The sequence below is a fragment of the Pan paniscus genome, chromosome 22 (genome assembly GCF_029289425.2).
Source record: "Pan paniscus chromosome 22, NHGRI_mPanPan1-v2.0_pri, whole genome shotgun sequence".
NCBI lineage: Eukaryota > Metazoa > Chordata > Mammalia > Primates > Hominidae > Pan > Pan paniscus.
Window position 1 is genome coordinate 32,105,775 of NC_073271.2, and position 12,310 is coordinate 32,118,084.

General features: G+C 45.7%; 1 protein-coding gene across 1 annotated transcript in view; it reads right to left on the reverse strand.

The window, feature by feature from the left end:
• Nucleotides 1-454: 454 nt before the first annotated feature.
• SETD4 (SET domain containing 4) overlaps nt 455-12,310 on the reverse strand; it is a 77,405-nt gene continuing 65,549 nt past the window's right edge. Inside the window, exons 12-13 of the transcript XR_010111100.1 lie at nt 1,819-1,860; nt 455-505 (exon numbers count right to left, since the gene is read on the reverse strand). The gene's annotated coding sequence lies outside the window, so the exon portion shown is untranslated. The remainder of the gene's footprint in view (nt 506-1,818; nt 1,861-12,310) is intronic.

Consider the following 12,310-nt stretch of genomic DNA (forward strand, 5'->3'; position numbering starts at 1 on the left):
GCAGTGAATAAGACAAATCCTTGTGCACATGGGGCTTACACTCTAATTGGGGACACAGGCAATCTACAAGTACACGTACCTCAGGTTCCATAGAAAGCACTAAATATCATCTCATTTAATTTTTCCAGCTCTATGTGGTGGGTCCTATTATTTTTCATTTTACATGTGAAAAACAAAAACAAAAACAAGGCTCAGAGAGGTTAATTGGTTTGCCCAAGGACTCAGATGAGTGAGTGGCAGAACCAGGATTCAAAATCAGATATCTTCTCCAAAGTCCAACATCGTCCAGCTGCAAGTTCTCAACAGCAACGCAGCCAGCATCCACTGATGACAGCCTATGTGCCAGGCCCTGGGGAATACAGAAGTGACTGGGGCCTGCCTCCAAGAGTTAGCGCAGCATCTGCCTGCCTAGGGAACATCAGGCTTCCAGTGTCTAACAGGACACCCACCTGCTCACCGGCATTCACTGAAAATAACAAATTCTCCCGATCTCAGCTCCAACATTCTGAAAAAAATACCAAAAATTATTATTTAAAAATTATAGCAAAAGTTGGCCAGGTACTGTGGCTCAAGCCTGGAATCCCAGCACTTTGGGAGGCTCAGGCAGGTGGATCACCTGAGGTCAGGAGTTCGAGACCAGCCTGGCCAACATGGTAAAACCCTGTCTCTACTAAAAATACAAAAATTAGCCGGGTGTGCTGGCGCATGCCTGTAATTCCAGCTATTCAGGAGGCTGAGGCAGGACAATCACCTGAGCCCAGGAGGTGGAGGTTGCAGTGAGCCAAGATTGAGCCACTGAACTCCAGCCTGGGCGACAGAGCAAGACTGTCTCAAAAAAAATAAAAAATAAAAAATAATTGTAAAAGTGAAATTCAACAAAAGGATTAACATCAAGATTAACATGAACTGATCCTGTGATTTCCCTATAAGGGGAGGAAAAGCTACGTTTGAGGCTCTTTGGATTTTTGCGGGGCTTTCTTTGCCCATTTTATTTAGAATAAGGCAATGGAAGTGCAGCTCTTGCTTCTATACTAAGCGCATTTTGAAAGACTCATTGACACCAAACATCAATGAGAAATGAAACATTACAAAGATGCTCCCCTTTAAACAAACATAAAGTAAGCGCTTTTAAATATTATGTGCTTCTTGGACAGGTATCCTAATTCAAGACAGCATCTCACACAAACTGGAGCTGGCGATCAGTCGAATAACCTGGCTGACATCACTGATAAGGCCAAGGACTCCCAGCACCTTCTGACAAACCTCTGTTTCCTGCTTCTTGTCTGAAGTACACTGTTTGCTTGGCAAAAGCCAGGAGATGTGAGAACCTCCCACAGCAAATGTTGATATAAAGAAAATGTCCTAAGTGACCAGTGATATTTATCCAGGTATTATTTCCACCACCTGTGCAGAGTTTACCAAGGAGGTGGGTAGGGTCGCTATCTTGGGTGCGTTCAGCTTGAGTTGCCCGGATACCACATCTTGAGTTCAACAGGGAACATAAATCTAATTGTTCCTCTCTTCACTGAAACCCTAAGGATTCCAAATTAGATCGCATTGCTGAACTACATGAGTGAAGCTTATGCATTTGACCTCTCAGTGTGGTTTGCAAAGCTACCCTCTGGAACTAAAGGCAGGAAGCTTTGCTATCGAAAAGATGTTAGCGTCTCATCAAACACAGCCAATGTTCAAGAATCGTGCCCCTTGGCAGGAGCGTGTTTTAATTGCTGGTGATATTGCAGAACAGATTTCTGAAGTCTAATTTTCTTTCTGCAGCCAAATTTTCGACGTATATTAATAATATCCTCATAAACTTACATCTGTGAGTACAGTCATCGCTGCATAGTTGGCTTCACAGTTCTAAAAAAGAAAAAGAAGAAAATTTGGAAAAATTATTCCCCAAAAGGAAACGATTATAAAGTTTATAGTAGGAGCAAACTTCAAAGTTACCACTCCTATAGTATGTTTAGAAAATTTTAAGATGATTAAACTTCATGGAAATTTTTAAGGTCTCTTTTCATGAAATCATTTTTTTCTTTTGACTATATTTCCATTTTATAGCACTTATCACAACAGTAATTAATGAATTAGCTGCATAATGATTTATTTAATGTCAGTCTCCCTGCTCGTTCTGTAACCCCCTCCAAAGGGAGGAACCGAGACCGATCTGTTTACCTTCCCAATGCTCGGTATATTGACAAATAGCAGGGGCTCAAAAAACTTTTTTTTGCTGCTGCTATCTCCATAATAGGATCATGATTGCATTGTCAGAAGTGTCAATTAGCTACCTCAAAAGCACTTGGCTTCATTTAATGACTTCCTCTCATACTACAGTTATGCAAGATGTGACGGAAGTAAAGGAAACATGGAATCTCCTTGTATATTTTTTGCAACTTCCTATGAATCTACAATTATTTCAAAACAAAGAGCTTTTCTATAAAAAAAAAAAAAAAAAAAAAAGATTTTGCTCCCTGCCACCAGCTTCTTGGATTTCACCTAGATCTTAGGAACTTCCATCTCAATCTTCCCATACCCACAATATACTTGGCTTCCTGATTTCAACAATGTTTTCTAGGAGGTTGACTTTCAACAACCCAATATAAGCTAGAAGCTCAGCGTTCCTTCCCGCCCACCCTTGACAAAGCAGATCATTTTATACAACAACAGCCACTTTTCTGAGAGGGCCGGCCAAAATGCCAAGTGTGGTGTCAATTTTTATACAATTGATTCCTTTCTGTCTCCTCCACACAGAGACCACCAAAAAGCTGTCACATGGTAGTAATTTTCAAGAACTCGCTGGCACATCAAGGGTCAGGAAGAAATGTTATGTTGATGAGCTGGTCATTTGCTCAAGATTTCTGGTTGGCGAGAAAATACAGAGCGTGCACACCCAGGTTCCCAGACGACAAACCACACACCCAAGTATTATTGAGCCTCATCCATGGCAGCCTCATGTTACACAATGAATCAGGCCACCGCCCAGCGCCAAGAGCCTTGGAAAACTATGCAAAGTGCATTAAAATCAACAGAAAAACTTCTCATGTCACAATATTTAGCTTCTCACTTCTCCAAGCTTCCCCCAAAAACCAACCCTCCCCGGCCAAAGTTTGACGCTACTGGCTTGAATCACACAGTCAGATTTGGACTTTTCAACAAACCACAGAACAGATATTAACTTTCCTGTGAGCTTGGGAATACGGTCGGCAGTTCTGGGCATGAAGAGAGGTTCAGTGTCCAGGGACAGAGCTGAGCCAGGGTTGCAGGGAGCCAGCAGAAGGTGGTTCCCAGCTGCCTGCCCTCTCCAGCCCTGAGCTGAGCCCACTCTCTGGACCTCTTTGTCTTCCCAAATGATGCCCTTCCGTGGAAGAAAAACAAAACAAGACCAAAGGCCAGGCGCGGTGACTCATGCCTATAATCCTAGCACTTTGGGAGGCCAAGGTGGGTGGATCACCTGAGATCAGGAGTTTGAGACCAGCCTGGCCAACATGGTCAAACCTCGTCTCTACTAAAAATACAAAAAATTAGGTGGGTGTGGTGGTGCATGCCTATAATCCCAGCTACTCGGGAGGTTGAGGCAGGAGAATCACTTGAACCTGGGAGGCAGAGGTTACAGTGAGCCGAGATTGTGCCACTGCACTCCAGCCTGGGCAACAAGAGCGAAACTTCGTCTCAAAAAAATAAATAAACAAAGCCAAAAAAATCTGCCTTTAAATTCACATCGGTCTCTGTGGGTCAGAAGACAAAGGCTGTCTAGCTCTCCAACACCTTCACAGGCTTAAAGCAGGACCTTCCACTGACTCGTGTGAAGGCAATGGCAAATAACAGGCATTCAAGGAGAAACAGCTTTGACGAACCTCTCCTGACAGTGAGGCTAGCAGAGAGAAAAAGAAATGAAAATCAATTTGCATGATCACCAAGACAGAAACGGGGGCAGAGGGAAAGAGGGCCGAAAGGAGAGAGAAATGATCTTCATTATTAATGTTTTTAATATGGCAGCATGATTAAGACATAGTCTCCCTGCCAGGCAGCAAGTTCAGAGGGAGACAAACCGCCCGTCTTCTCATGGGTTTTTAGCAGGAGAGTAATGCCCATTGGCGTAACAGTTTCAAATCGATACAGCACTTTCACCTATAGAAACTCACTTACGGACAGGTACTCTGGCTCATGCCTGTAATCCCAGCACTTTAGGAGGCCAAGGCGGGCAGATCACCTGAGGTCGGGAGTTCGAGACCAGCCTGACCAACATGGAGAAACCCTGTCTCTACTAAAAATACAAAATTAGCCAGGCATGGTGGTGCATGCCTATAATCCCAGCTACTCAGGAGGCTGAGGCGGGAGAAGCTCTGGAACCGGGGAGGCGGAGGTTGCAGTGAGCTGAGATCGTGCCACTGCACTCCAGCCTGGACAACAGAGTGAGACTCCGTCAAAAAAAAAAAACAAAAAAAACTCAGTTAAACTCTCAGCCATCCTGAGATATTGTACCCAATTTACAGAAGAGGAAACTGAGACTTAGAGAGCAAGGGGCAGAACCAGGAGAACAGTGCGATGAGTCAGGCCAGCCATTCCATAGGGAAGTGAAAGAAGCAAGTGAGAATTGCCGTGCTAGTCTTTGGGAAAAATAAGATAAAGCATAGCTCCCCGGGTGGGGGTGGGGGAGATTCCTCTCCTCCTTTGGAGTAGGCCTAGGACTACGGAAACAGGATTTCAGAGTTACACTTGTTCTGACAATCCAGAGAATAGTCCCTAAGCAGATAAATGCTCATTTCAAAGGTGATTCTCGAACATTGTCTCCAAAAAGAAATCCACCCAGAAATGTGAGATGAGAGGACTGTACACAAAGGGCCTCAACTGTTGCTTCCATTGGCGGCTCCAATGGGATACTGGTTTAAGTAAAAATATCAAAGGATTTGACGGTGAGCAGCGCTGGCCAGACTCCTGACTGCAGCCATGAGGAGAGAGAAGCCCCTGTTGTCCAGGCTTCTGTTCACACATCTGCATTCTCCCAGTGCAAACAGAGGTGGCCTTGCGGGACAGAGCAGGAGAGTGAGGAGGGAGATGGATCATCACTGTCCCTCACTGATGCCAGTTTCCTTTTCACCACTGGGGATAAAAATGCTTGGCTCCAGGCCAGACACCATGGTTCACACCTGTAATCCCAGTGCTTTGGGAGGCCGAGGCGGGCAGATCATCTGAGGTCAGGAGTCCAAGACCACCTGGCCAACATGGTGAAACCCCATCTCTATCAAAAATACAAAAATTAGCTGGGCATGGTGGTGTGCAGCTGTAGTCCCAGCTACTCAGGAGGCTGAGGCAGGAGAATCGCTTAAGTCTGGGGAGGCGGAGGTTGCAGTGAGCCGAGATCACGCCACTGCACTCCAGCCCGGGCTACAGAGTGAGACTCCGTCTGAAAAAAGAAAAAAAAAAAAAAAAAAGCTGGGCCCCACCACCTCACAGAGCCAGAGTTAAAAGCCAACTTGGGCCAGCGCCTATTGCATCTAGGAAGGTAAAGCCTAGTAACCTGGGGGAAACTGTTTTCCCAACTCAGCCTACGATTCCATTTTGTTTTATTTAACCTCGTTCTGGGCGTGCAGTTTGTAGCCACGTGGGAGGCTCGTGTACTGAATTGTTTCCAGTGTGCTGAACCAGACTGATGTTTCCCTGATGCTGGGCCAGTGTGATCTCATTTCTCCTCCTGTGAGAGATTTTGGGAGCACGCCTCCCTGGGCAGAGGCTAAGGGGAGCAAATAGTGCACCCCCAAGTGCTAGCAGCCAAAATAAACCATCAGGCTTAGTAGTAGGGAATGGAACAGCCACCCTGCAATGGCTAAAATACACATCACATAAAATTTACCATCTTCACCATTTTTAAGTCTACAGTTCGGCAGTGTTACGTACATTCACATGCGTGTGCAGCCACCTTCACCACCATCTCCAGAACTCTTTTCATCTTGCAAAACTGCAACTCTGCCCCATTAAACACTAACTCCCCATTCCCCGTCGCCCCAGCCCCTGGCAACCACCGTTCTACCTCTGTCTCTACGAATTCGACTACTCTAGAGACCTCGTATAAGTGGAATCATACAGTAGTTGTCCTTCTGTAACTGACTTCTTTCACTTAGTATAATGTCCCCGAGGTTCATCCCTGTGTCCGAATTCCCTTCCTTTCCAGGCTGGGTGCTGCGCTGGTCTATCTACAGCCATGCAGCATTTTCTGTATTTATTCCCCCATCGATGAACGCCTGGGCTGCTTCCACCTCTCAGCTATGGTGAATAATGCTGCTATTAGCACAAGTGTACACACATTTGTTGGAGTTTGCAGCCCTTTCTCACAGCTTCCCAAACAGACAAATAGAAGTGAATGGCGCATCCCAGAAGACTGTTGTTTCCCTATTGCGGGGTTATTACCCAAGTCCACCTGAAGGTGATGGGCCGGGCCCTTCCGATTCAAGCTGGGGCTCAGGGGGCTGTCTCAGAGGCTGCCGAGGCTACCTTACTGTACAATGCCTCACACACACACAACACCCACCACAATGCCCAAGCTTCGCACAACATGCACCCCAACTCTCCCATATACCCCAACTCTCACAACACACACCCCGACTATCAGACGACCCAGCTCTCATACACCTCAACTTTCACACATACCCCAACTCACACACACCCCAACTCACACACACTGCAACTCACACCTCAACTCTCACACACAACTCACATACACCCCAACTCACACATACCCCAACTCACACACAACCCAACTCCCACATACCCCAACTCCCACACACCCCAACTCACACACACTCCAACTCCCACATACCCCAACTCACACACACTGCAACTCACACCTCAACTCTCACACACCCCAACTCACATACACCCCAACTCACACACACCCCAACTCACATACCTCAACTCACACACTAACTCATACCTCAACTCTCACACACACCCCAACTCACACATACCCCAACTCACACACACCCTCACACACCTCAACTCTCACACCCCAACTCACATATAACCCAACTCACACATACCCCAACTCACACACACTATAACTCACACCTCAACTCTCACACACCCCAACTCACACACACCCCAACTCTCACGCCCCAACTCACACACACCCCAACTCTCACATACCCCAACTCACACACACACAACTCACACCTCAACTCACACCCCAACTCATATACACCCCAACTCACACACACACTAACTCTCACATACCTTAATGTACACACACTGCAACTCACACCTCAACTCTCACACACACCCCAACTCACATACACCCCAACTCACACCCACCCCAACTCTCACATACCTCAACTCACACACACACCCAAACTCTCATAACACACACCCCAACTATCAGATGACCCAACTCTCACACATCTCAACTCTCACACATATTCCAACTCACACACACACCAGCTCTCACACGCATCCCAATTCACACACACCCTAGCTCTCACAACACACACCCCAGCTCTCACACACCTCAACTCACATCCCAACTCACACACACCCCAGCTCTCACACACCCCAACTCACACACACAACTCACACCTCAACTCTCACACACAACCCAGTTCTCACACAGACTGCAACTCACACACCCCAACTCTCACACATACCACAACTCTCACAGCACACACCCCAACAGATGACCCAACTCACATACACCCCAACTGTCACACACATCCCAACTGATACACACCTCAACTCTCACACACTCCAACTCACACCTCAACTCACACCATTCCAACTTACATACACCCCAACTCACACACACCCCAGCTCTCACACACCCCAACTCACTTCAAGTCACACACCTCAACTCTCACACACACCCCAACTCTCACAGCACACACCTCAACAATCAAACGACCTCACACACCCCACTCACACACATCCCAGCTTGCACCTCAACACACACACTCCAGCTCACACACACACCCCAATTCACACACACCCCAACTCACACACCCCAACTCTCACACACAACTCACACCTCAACTCACACTCCAACCCACTCACTTCAACTCTCACACACCCCAACTCACAAATACCTCAACTCACACACACCCCAGCGCACACCTCAACTCTCACACACCACAACTCTCATATCTGAGCCCCACCAATCAGAAACCCTGCCATGTCCAGGGACTTCACGAAGACAGCCTCCAGGCCAACTCAACCCGGAGTCAAGTCCAGTGGCTGTTTGCTCCTGGCTCTCCATAAGAGTTTGCTTGGACTGAGGTGAACATTCACTGGCAGAGGACTCTGTGTGACTGGCTTATTCCACGAATGCCAGCACCTACCTGACTCACTGACCTGACCCAGCACTTCCCTAAGCAGTAGCCACATGGACCACTGAGCAAGCAAGTGGTGCAATAAGCACACTGAACAGACGCTGGTTAATCAGGAGGGCAGTAAGGTCTTCCCGGACTGTCCTGATAAGGGTACCTATGGTGACAATAGCAGAAAGTGGCCCCAGACTTCAACCTATCTGCTTTCCTGCATCTGGGCCCCAGCCCTCCTCAGGAGGTTGACTTAACCACTCACCACACCAATAAACAAATCTCCCTTCAACCTCAGGCAGTTCAGGCATCGGATGGCCAAAGTGCAGAGAAGGATGCTTTCCCTCCCCTTTTCAGGAAGATAGGAGAAGAAAAGTCCTGTGGATAGCATCCACGGATTGACTGGCTTTGCCAGGCCTGTGGATAGTTATAGTCACAGATGTCACAAGGTGCACAAAACAAAATGATCCAGCCATTAGAGACCAGGGCTGCTTCTCAGCAGGGCGCAAGGCAGGAAACTGAAAGATCACTCAAGTCTCTAACGAAGAAACCCAACCAGAAACAATAGAAGAGACACCTTCTCAACTATCTCAATCAAATGTGTCGTCATCTTCTGCAACAGACCTTACTGTCTTTGAACCAATGCATTCAGTCATATCTCAAAAGACTCCCAGCTCTGGATCCAATCGGCTTGAACTTGAACCCATTTTGCCAGGAACCAGGAGAACAGGCTCCTAGGCAGAGCATGAGGCTGTCAACTCACCTCTTGTGGAAAGGTTTGCTCTGAGTTTGTTTTTTAAATAAAGAAGGCAACGGCAGGAATAATTACATGTAGTAAATATACTACTCCCCACCTCAAGTAACCTCTTCACAGCAACCGAGACCCAGGAAAGTCTGTCATTAAGGTCCATGAAGGAAAAAAAGTGCATATCAACATTGAGGTTTTTGTGGTGAGCCATGATGAGTTCTCCCTAGAGTTTGCTGGTACTATCTCACCAGGCTTTTTTATCCCAACATGGCTGTGGTTTAGTCTTCAAACAAGTTGAAAGATAAGCAAATACCCTTCCTTCCAGGTTACATTTGACTGCCCTCAGCATCAGGTGTGTTTTGTGAATGCCAGCATTATCATAAAAAGCCACAATTCACCCACACACAACCACAGAACCCCCATCTAAAATAAACCAGAACTGGGGCAGAGCTTTATCCAAAGAACAAAATCAAATGTGCTTCAAAGGTGATACAGCCAGCTTCATGATCGTGGATCTTCTTGAAGTGGGAAATGAGAGAATTAAGAGAAATCAGATGAGTAATTCAAACCACTGTAAAACCCTGCCAAACATCACAAATGAAGTCTTTTTTTATTTATTTTTTTATTTCAATAGGTTTTTGGGGAACAGGTGTGTTTGGTTACATGAATAAGTTCTTAAGTGGTGATTTCCGGGATTTGGGTGCACCCATCAGCCAAGCAGTGTACACTGTACCCAATGTGTAGTCTTTCATCCCTCACACCCTCCCAGCCTTTCCCCCGAGTCCCCAAAGTCCAATGTATTATTCTTATGCCTTTGCATCCTCATAGCTTAGCTCCCACAAATGAAGTCTTAACAACACTGACTAAATGTGCACTAACTCAGTAGTCATTAGCCACATGTGGCTATTTCAATTTAACTTTAGTTCATTAAACTGAACTTTAGTTCATTTAAACTTTAGTTCATTAAACTGAAATAACATTTAAAATTTAGCTCTGCAGTCATGCTAACCACATATATCAAGTGCTCAAAAGCCACATGTGGTTAGTGACTACCATATTGGGCAGCACAGATATAAAACATTTGTATCATCATAGAAAGTTATATTTTCCAGTATATAAGACTAACTACTAAAAAAGGGAAAGGGAGTAGAAAAAAATGGTCTTTAAAAAAAAAAAGAGGTCCAAAACCTAAGCATCCACTGTATACCTCTCTTGCAGCTTCCTGGAGCCTCATTCAAACACAATAAACATTCAGTTGACTTGTTATGAGACTCTAGGACTAAATAACCAATGTTATTCCATTAAAAGATAGTAGCAGTACATGAGCCATGTCTTATTATTTTTGTAATTATTATAAATTTTTAAATAAACTGAGAGCAACCCTTTTTGCAAAAGATTGGTTGATGGCCTCCTGTTTATTCTGGGAATCTGTTCTCCTGATTTCTGGTGGGATGATTTTAGATCTTGCTGGAAAGGAATAGGAAAACATCCTACTTCCCACCTCAAGCACTTTTAGGATATATTTATTTATGATCCTTATTCTTTTCATAAATGTTCAACATAGATTGAATGATTTTTCTTATTTTAGGAATTTTCTTAGCATAAGCATTTGCTAAGGACCACCCCAAATTTGGATGCTATTATGGAACAGTAGAGATTATCTTAGTCAAGGCAAAACAAGTAATGAAAACCAACTTGGGCTACCTTGATCAGAAAATGAAATTTGTGAGAAGGATGCGGGGGTGCTTCATGGAACCCGAGGATAAGGAGACTTCATGAGCAACTGGGGGACTGGGAAATCCACGAGCTCTCTGCCTCTTAGCTCCACATCTCTTTGTACAACTACTTTCTCCAGAACTTCATTGTTTACTTCACTTCATAGGGTAGAAAAAGACCATCCTATAGCTCTAAGGAATACCTATGGCCACTCCATGACTTCTGGATTTTTGTGTGCTCCTTGGTACTCAGGATTTCTGAGACCCAATTCTAAGTGCCCAGGAAAGCTGATTTACCCGGCTTGCCCCAGTGATCCAAACAACCATGGAAGGAGGGGGGAACCGTCTTAATGCAAATGTGTCAGCAACAGGCACTGAGGTCTCAGAAATCCTGAGTACCAAGGAGCACGCCCTCAGCACTGTGGGACCTGAGTAGATGGTTCAAAATCCAGCCATGGGCCACTAAATTTCCACTTAAAACCACTGTCATGGAATCATTCATAATTTACAGTTGCCATTTTGCCATTGACAAAATTGTGGAAAGAAGGAACTTCCTGACTTGTCTAAAGTCATAGCTACTCAATGGCAGAGACAAAAGAATTATATGTGGACCTTGATTCCTGCCTCCTCCTATTTCTACCACATCCCATTGAAACTTTCACCAATTCGATAGAATTGAAATTGTTGAATTTGCACCCACTAATGATCCCTCAATTATTAACTATTCCCATACTTGAATGTTGTGTACACACTTTTGCACAGTTCTAATGATATGTGCAGCAGGAATCTTGTCTAGGCTGTAGATGAAGCTTGTGGAGGTGAAAGACCCACCCACATGCATGGCATCCACTAATTATCATGGGGTCCAGAAACCTCCCCCCAAATTACTGGAATCTCTGTTGAGCCCAGGAGCAGGTAGAACAGTGCCAAGTAGGGGAAACCCACAGAAGGTGGGAATAGAGGAGACTGTGACAGTCCCTGGGACAGAGTCTACTGTGCTGGATAAAGGTTGAACCTGATGTGTCAGATTCACCAACAGGACCTGTGGGATAGAGGGAAACGGTAATTCTAGGTACGACTCTGCCTGGATGCTGCCCGCAGGCTCAACCACATTGACAGTGTGTACATGATTTGGGGAAGAAAAAGGATGTACAATACAAACAATTAAGAGAGCTGTAAATTCTTGGGAGCCAGCACCCAGCATCTCTGAAGAGGGAGAGCCTCCAGAAAAGCAGAGATTGGAAGGTGTTTCCCTAGTGGCAAGAGAGGGGTAAGCCCCAGCACACCTAAAGTCCAGGAGGCAACAGAGGCTGCCTTCCATCCCCACTTTCACTGCTGCCCCCACCCCACCGCCCCAAGCAAGTATCAGCAGACCAAAGAAGTCTTAGAGCTCTAAGGGGACTTGGAGCTCCAGAAACAAAAGTGAGTTCTACCAACAAGTCCAATGTAGAAAACTACGGGGAACGACGCTGATTGGCCCCGTTTGCATTACCTGACAACTCCAGGACCAATCACCATGGTGGGAAGGATGTGGCACCATAAGCGGC